This window comes from Abramis brama (assembly GCF_963993115.1).
Source record: "Abramis brama genome assembly, chromosome: 8".
Lineage (NCBI taxonomy): Eukaryota > Metazoa > Chordata > Actinopteri > Cypriniformes > Leuciscidae > Abramis > Abramis brama.
The window spans coordinates 38397131-38406389 of record NC_139970.1 but is presented as its reverse complement, the minus strand read 5'-3'; positions in this window follow the sequence as shown (position 1 = coordinate 38406389).

The following is a 9259-nucleotide window of genomic DNA, read 5'->3' as shown; positions in this document are numbered from 1 at the left end:
TGTTGTGGGTGTGTGTGTGTGTGTGCATGAGTGTGTGTGCGTGCGTGTGAGAGAGAGATTGTGTGTAAGTGTGAAAGAGTGCAAGAGTGAGTTTTGTGTTTCTACTCCTGCCATTCCCACACGAGGTTGCAATTCTAAAATGTGATCTAACAAAGGTAAAGAGAAAATATTAACCATATCTGCTGTTTATATTACTTGTAATTGGGATGAAGTAAACATCTGTTGAGTATTTTAACATAACATTTTTGATTTTGTTGAATTAAAAACCCAAAAATGCAGCGGGTCCACCAGACCCACGAACACTGGCTGAGTAACAAAAATATGAACACCACACAAGGGTTAAGACAACACAGGTTCGTTCACAGTAAAGTGGCAGGAGACGTGGATACGAAAATATATATAAATTTTATTCAAGATAAATACTTCATATAAAATTCACAAAACACAATCAACAACACATAGACACGACAATGTCACTATTCAACAAGACACAGAGCAACCTGAGAGGTCAGCGACAGAGGAGCCGAGGCAGAGCAGGGGATAAAGGGCGCATAAGGCCTCCACGACAAGTCACCTTTCCCGTACACCTGTGTACACACACTCACACATGGCACCACTCATGACAGCACTCGTGAGAAAGACCACCACCAGCAATCCGCCCCTGCTTTACGCACTCAGCGCCTGTAACGACAGAATTGTCAGTTGAAACACTCAGAATTGTCAGTGGAAACACACTCAGAATTGTCAGTTGAAACACACTCAGAATTGTCACAGTTGAAACACACTCAGAATTGTCACAGTTGAAACACTCAGAATTGTCAGTGGAAACACACTCAGAATTATCAGTCGAAACACTCAGAATTGTCACAATTGAAGCACTCAAAAATTGTCACTTTACGGAGACAATGGAATCGAGGTGTTCGCACTTTTCAATTTAAACCTTACAAATTCTAAATCAAAATACAAAAAAAAAAACACGACCACACACGCGCATACACACACGTAATACACAAACACGAAAGACAACGATGTAGGTCCAATTGTTAACAGCAAAGCAACAGCGCCTTCGGACAGTAGTTCCACGCAGTCCAACCGCAAGAAAGCTAATCGGCCAGGCAGACGCCACCAATCCGTACTTGATGCATCTATAAAATTACAAGTTAACAATCAGACAAATTAACTACGAACAATTACTAAAATCGACAAAAGAGCGCCACGCGACACAGGCAAGAATGACTTAAAAATCACATACCTTATGGGTACGATCCCTGGGAACCAAACCAGTTAGGCAGATAAACGCATACATGCAGACTGAGGGCTCGTCCAGCAGGGTTGCCAGATGCCAGCAAGGTTCTCTTTCAAGCATACGTTTCGGTGTCTCACTATGGGATACGCCCCTTCCGCGGATTCCACAGAAGTCCTATTACATTACGCCAGCCCCAATTGGCTGGCAGACATGACGCAGTGTCTGGGAGTGGCTACCCCACCCCTCAGTATAAGAGGAGCAGCACTGCGTCATTACGACATTCAAAAACCTCTTCTCGCTTCACACCAGAAGCCTACAAACTTTCTACGAACCTCCGGACGAATTACTGGCCACCACGCCGTTTTTCGCCTGGCTCCTTCGATTAGCATTCCAGCCGATTGCAAGGATTGTTCGACACTACGATGGCTGCAGCAATGCAGACTGTCCCGGCTAGTGGGGGAGATTCTGTGCGACTCTGTTCATGCGGGAACAAAATTTCATGCAAAGACACACACCAGGTCTGCTCTGCATGTCTCGGGCTGAAACATGCTCAATTGGCTATCGAGAATCCTGGTTCATGTGAACACTGCGCACGCTTCACCATGAAGAGCCTTCGTCGCAGACTAGCACGCCAAGCTAGCCTGTCTGGCATGGATCCCCTCATGACACCTAGCCCCGCGCCAGCTGCCACCCCGCAGGTATCCATCCCTGTAGAGCTGCCCACCACAGCAGCTCTATCCTGGAGTGAGCAGCTCGATGTGTGCATGCCTCTACCTACCGAACCCAGTCTGAGCTCGGACGAGGAAGAGGACGCGCTTAATTACGAGGGAGAGGAGCAATCGGACTTCCTTCTTTCCGAAGAGGAAGATTTCGAGGACTCACCATTCCTCACCTCCGCACAACCGGCACAGCTCCTCGCTGCGGCGGGATCCATGGAAGAGGCGGGCGGGCCACCACCCTCCCTGCTCATGATGAGATCTGGGAAGAGATCTGTGTTGTCACGGATCTCTCTCTGCGTCTTCAGAGATGCGCGGTTCAAGCTGCTGGGAAAGCCATGGCCACAATGGTTATCCAAGAGAGAGGGCGATGGCTTAATCTGGCTAATCTCTCTGACAGGGAAAAAGAAGCCATCCTGGATGCACCGGTCGTTCCAGAGGGCATTTTTGGCTCAGCTCTGACACTGATGCAAAAACGATGCGAAGAGAAAAAGAGGGACGACGAGGCTTTGCAACTCTGTATGCCGAGAAAGACACAGACTGAACCCCCTCCGCCACCCCGGCAGACCTTTGCGCAGGTTACGGCCCGCCCACCTCCCAGCTTTCGCATTCCGAAACGGCAGAGACCTATCGTGAGTGCAGCGGGTCCGAGTGGAGTGCAAGAGCAGAGATCTGGCTGGCATAGGAAGAACTATCCGCCCTCAGCAGCTCAGACGGTCCAGCCAGCCCCTCAGCCTCATCCCCAGCCCCATCTTCAGGGAGCGAGGAGGAAGAAGAAGGCTGTTTGACACGGTCTTCCCCAAGGGAGGGAGTCAACAGCCCCCCAGTTTGCTAGCTCCCGACCCTCAGTTGTTCAGCGTTCAACACATGACGAGTTCCTCGGTGCACAGATGTTCTGTGGGGAAAACAGCGCCCGGTTGGGCCGGGGGAAACAGAGCGGTGAAAAGGAAAAGACACGGTGCAGTGGTGCACACCCACCCACTAGTCACAAGCACTTTTCATGTTCAAAACTCAATAAAGTTTTCACTGTACCCCCAAAGAATGTTGCAAAACATATTCACAGAGCACAGTATAACATCACCTCGGGGAGTGTTCGAGCCCTTAGAGGTGATGAGCCACACAGACTCTGTCCAAACTCTAAGTGTACAAACATGCGCAGTACAGACCACAAACTCGTTCATGACTCAGCCACACGATGGCGCCAGAACGCTACAAATAGACTACTGGCGAGAGTGCACACAGTCCCGCTGGGTATTAAAGACAATACAATTCGGGTACAGGCTGCAGTTTGCAAAATCCCCCCCGCACTTCAAAGGGATAATTCATTCTCAGGTGCGGGGAGAATTAAAGCACGTTCTTCAGGACGAGATAAACTCCCTGTTGAAGAAAAGGGCGATACGAGTGGTCCCACCCGAGGAAAGCCGCAGTGGGTTTTACTCGAGATACTTCCTAGTCCCAAAGAAAGGAACTCGTGCTCTTCGTCCCATATTAGATCTACGTGCGCTGAACAAATACCTAAGGAAGTACAAGTTCAGAATGCTCACTCATGCCACACTCCTAAATCTGGTGCGCCCGGGCGATTGGTTCACATCAATCGACCTGAAAGACGCATACTTTCACATAAACATATACCCACCCCACAGGAAATTCCTGAGGTTTGCTTTCCTGGGAGTAACATACGAGTACCTGGTTTTACCATTCGGTATGTCTCTCAGCCCGAGAGTATTTATAAAATGTACAGAAGCGGCCCTGACCCCGCTCAGGGAAAGGGGCATTCGTCTCGCTACCTACATAGACGATTGGTTGGTGACAGCTCAGTCAAAGCAAGAAGCGAAAAATCACACAACTATGCTTCTGGAACACATTCAGAAACTGGGTTTAAAGCTAAACACCGAAAAGAGTGTTTTGACTCCCGCACAGTCTATAAAAATATCTGGGGCTGTTACTGGACTCTGTGACATTCAGAGCGCGACTGTCAGAGGACAGGGTGGGAAAATTCACCCTATGCCTGGCCGAGTTTCAGAGGGGGAAAACTGTTTCCTTCCGCACATGCCTCAGACTACTGGGTCTGATGGCCTCAGCCCTAATGGTTATTCCCTTAGGCAGACTATTTATGAGGGAATTTCAGCGCTGGGTAGCATCTCTGAGACTGGACCCACTAAGACACTCCCGAAGGAGAGTGAGAGTGACGTCAGAGGCGGTCTTTGCACTGCGCCAGTGGAGATACCCAACCTTCTTGGTTCAGGGGGTTCCTATGGGTGTGGTTCAAACCAGAAAAGTCATAACGACGGACGCGTCGTTGTCCGGTTGGGGGGGCATTCACGAGGGCAGGATAGTGAACGGAAGATGGGGTCATCATCTGACCGATCTTCACATAAACTATCTGGAAATGCTGGCCGTGTTTCTAACGTTGAAGCATTTTCTTCCTTTTCTGAAAGGACATCATGTTCTTGTGAGAACGGACAACACCACAGTTGTGGCATATATAAATCGGCAGGGGGGCCTAAGATCACTTCCCTTACACACGCTGGCACGCAAACTGATTTTGTGGAGCCATGCCAATCTTTTATCCCTGAGAGCGACGCACGTACAGGGCGTTATGAACCAGGGTGCGGATCTGCTATCCAGGGGAAATCCACTCTACGGAGAGTGGAAATTGAACAAGGAAGTGGTCGAACAGATTTGGGAATTATACGGCAGAGCGACAGTGGACCTGTTTGCGTCCCACGACAATGCTGCTCAGTGTCCTCTGTTTTTCTCCCTGAAAGATCAGAGCGCGCCTCTGGGGATAGATGCGCTGGCACACGACTGGCCCCGCACTCTTCTGTATGCGTTCCCACCGATAGCATTAATATCCCCAACACTCTACAGAGTGAGGGAGGAGGGACTAAAGCTGATTTTAATAGCTCCGAGGTGGCCAGGGAAATACTGGCTGGCGGAGATCATACGTATGCTATACAAAGACCCGTGGTCTCTCCCGTTACGCAGAGATCTACTGTCACAGGCGGGGGGGGAAATCCTTCATCCCCATCCAGAACGCTTGGCACTATGGGCCTGGCCTGTGAGTGGTTAAATTTGAACACAACCGGTCTGTCTGACAATGTCATCAGAACTATACAGAATGCTAGAGCTTCGTCGACTAGGTCTCTCTACGACTGCAAATGGGGCGTGTTTGAGCGCTGGTGCGCGGCTAAGAATGAGATTCCTTTTCAATGCTCAGTGGCAATAGTTCTATCATTTCTACAGTATTTGATAGACCAAGGAAAAGCGTTTTCAACCGTTAAGGTGTATCTGGCCGCTATTTCTGCTTGTCACATAGGTTTTGATAGTAAAACCGTTGGGCAGCATCCTTTAGTGTGCAGGTTCATGAAGGGCGCGCGTCGCGTTTTGCCAGTTTCAAAACCGCTTTCCCCTTCATGGGATTTAGCACTGGTACTTGATGCGCTCTCAATGTCCCCGTTTGAGCCACTGGACAAGATTGATTTTAAAATAATGTCGTTTAAGACGGCGCTGCTGTTAGCTTTGGCTCCAGCGAAACGTGTAAGTGAGATTCATGCGCTTTCGGTGCATTCAGCATGTATGCAGTTCATGCCCGGGATGCAGGGATAGTTTTGAAGCCTAATCCTGCATTTATGCCCAAGGTAGTTGATTCTGTCACTCCTTTTGAGCTAAAAGCTTTCTATCCACCACCTTTTGCTTCACCGAGACAGCAAAAGCTAAATGAGTTGTGCCCTGTGCGTGCTTTACGCATCTACATAGAAAGAACCAGAGGGTTCAGGGAGAGTGATCAGCTGTTCGTATCTTGGATGAAGCCAAGAATGGGGAAGCCGATTACTAAGCAGCGCTTGTCGCACTGGATAGTGGAGGCGATTTCACTGGCGTATTCCAGTAAGGGCCATGCGCCCCCGACTGGTTTACGTGCGCACTCAACACGGGGAATGTCAACTTCGTGGGCTTTCTTTAAAGGAGTCACGATACAGGATATTTGTAAAGCGGCGAGTTGGTCCTCACCGCATACGTTTGCAAGGTTTTATAAACTGGATGTTACAGCTCAAACTTTGGCGCATGCAGTTTTGAGCGTTGGAGTTGAGTCATGAAATGGGACTCATTCAGCCCTAGAGGTGGTGCTGTGGTTGGCAGGAGACTTCGAGGCAGGCTATCTGGCATTACGGGAGTTAGTATATCCCATAGTGAGACACCGAAACGTATGCTTGAAAGAGAACAATAGGTTACTTGCGTAACCCCGGTTCTCTGATAGCATTAAGTGAGGTGTCTCACCAGATCACCCTCCTTGCTGTGTGAAGCGAGGAAGAGGTGTGCTTGTTTTGAATGTCGTAATGACGCAGTGCTGCTCCTCTTATACTGAGGGGTGGGGTAGCCACTCCCAGACACTGCGTCATGTCTGCCAGCCAATTGGGGCTGGCGTAATGTAATAGGACTTCTGTGGAATCCGCGGAAGGGGCGTATCCCATAGTGAGACACCTCACTTAATGCTATCAGAGAACCGGGGTTACGCAAGTAACCTATTGTTTTCCAGCCCAAAACCTCGTAAAAAACCGCGAGAATGCACAAAAAAACCTCCCAATTTTTTTTGCGGCTTGTTTCTCGTTTAAACACATTGAAATCACTAACAAGCTTTAAAATTACCCATTTTTCGACTTAGCCTATCCGATTTTAGAAACAATATTCAATCAAATGAACGCAAAAGTAAGCTGTACCTCAGTCAGACTATTCTATTATGTTACGGAAAATAATGCGATCAACTTAGGCGATCACGGAGTCTGTTTATTGTCAATAAAAGTCGCTTGGAAGCATTCAGTAACAAAAACATTGAGTGGATATATGGACATAAAAAATAACCCACTTTAACATTTCAATTATTTCAAATGGCAACATGAAACATGCATATAAGGGCTGTGAGAAAAAAAATGATTCACCTAACGTTAGGTATCACAATTTTTTTTAACGATTTTAAAATATATATTTTTTTATTACAGAATATTACAGATATTAATTCAAATTAAATTGCTTTATTTTTGCCCTTGCTTATAGATGAGGTTGACAGAAGTTAGCCACTTTCGTTTCAAAAACGTTTCAGGATGAAATGTGTCGTTATAGAGCTGCACGATTCATCTTTAAGACTCGATTCAAACACCCACACGATCTTCTTCCATTTCGTCTGTCTATTAAACCTTTGACAAAATCATATCGCAACATTCAAATCGGTGTTGGCGCTGCCGCTGACCCAGAGAGAGTTGTCATGAAACCGCAATGTCAGTCAGCTAAGTAAGTTTTGAACTTTGAAAACCCCGCGATCTAGTGTGTTGTTGTTTGAGGGGCGGGCGCGTGCATCACTGAAGGTAGTGGGAGGGAGTGTCTGTTGTGAGGTTAGGGGGCACGTAGTTAGTGAGTGTGTGTGTGTGTGTGTGAGTGAGTGAGACTGCTGCCTGCTGAACACTGGGTCGCAGGAAGAAGGATCTGAAGTGCCGGTGTTTCGGCAATAAAAACCCGCCGAACTGATCCGAAACTAGCCCAATTTTTATCCACCCGCCCAAACCCATTTTTGCCCGCAAAATAGATTGCAAAACCGCCCAATCTGGCAACCCAGACGTCCAGTCGATCGGGAGGACAGCGTGTGCCAGCGGAAACTAAGCTGGCCGTACTTCTCACTCCAACCTTTGACTGTACACAACAAAAATGTCGCTACAATACAAGTGGATACAAAGTGTAAAACCAATATGACTTCACCTACCAGAGGAGGGACAACCTCAATAAACTGCCAGCCGCAGGAAACTCGCACGCCACTCTGAAAATAAGCTAATGTTAGCTACATTATATGACAACCCAACTAACATCACACAACATACCTGGATGGCGACCGAATGACGACCCGGGAAGGGGCGGTGACTCGTGACACCATAGCCAGCCCGTTTATGCTGCTACAGCCCACTGATAGGAGGAAACTCAACGAGTGGACTAACCAACCACATGCAGGCAGGAAGAATTTCATTAGCCCTGCCACATTAACACATAAACTAAAATATGATTCATAAATAAGTAAGCCAACTCTCACGCAACTGACACTGTTCTCACGTCACACATCCATTTCTTTAGCCATTAAGTCCAACATGTGCAGCCCAAATCTGTCATATAGGCTACATACAATTATAATGAGAACACGACTGTAAAAGAATGTTGTGAATTTGTTGTGTGTCTGTGTTTCAGTGCGTTGTTGTGGAAAGAGCACGTCCACAGAGTTACACAGTCAAGTTCGCTTGTGCATTTGCAGCCTTTTGTGCCATTGTAAATTGTAATGTTTTCAGTGCGTTACATGAAGAGCGCATCCACAACAGGAGTTGCTACATTCACTACGTATATTGACTATGTAACTTAGTTCAAGTTCATCTGTGCGTGATTTTGTGAAAATATAAGTTGATTTATTATGTTTATTTTGTATAAATATGATTTATCTTATATAGGATGCGTTTCATTGAGCTAATTAACCTTCTAGCAAAGCGCTTCAGTTGTTCATCAGCTCTTCAACTTTTACAGCAATTATGCTATTTGAAACAGTAAACATTAAAAATGCTTAATTTTTTTTTTTTCAAAAAAATTGATGTACATACATAACTTTGGATCTTAAAAATGTATTGATATGTTGAGATTAAGATTAATAAATCCAGTAGAAGTATTGTTCATTCATTGTTGCTTCATGTTAACTAATCCTACTGAAACCTTATTGTTAAGAGTTACCTTTTGTTTATAAAGAAAGGCCATAGGGGAGTAAAATTAATTTAACAAGTTAAGGAATCTTACACTGGTTCAAACTAGGCTACTGTATTGTATACATTTGATTTGTGTTGAAGTGTTTGGGATATGGCTTTTAATGGTGAGCCTTTTGTTTTTGTAATCAGGCTCTCAAAGTATATACAAATTTGGATTTAGATTTATCTGCCAATATTATCGGTTATCGGCTTTCAAATATAAAGAATTATCGGTTTTCGGTATCGGCCAAAATTTTAATTTTGGTGCATCCCTATCAGAATCAAATCGCAAGCTTATGAATTGAAATCATGAAATTTTTGTTAAGCATAAAAACATTGGCCAACCAATCATTGTACCATGTAAAATTTATAACATGCTGACACTAAACTAAACTTTTTTAACTAAATTCTGTTATATTGTACCAAATGTTTTGACAATCACAATACACTTATTGTGCTGCAAGTTTTTTTTGCGGTTTTCACACTGTCATTACCATCAAAACAAGAATTTGTTCACTCATGTAGTTTTACTG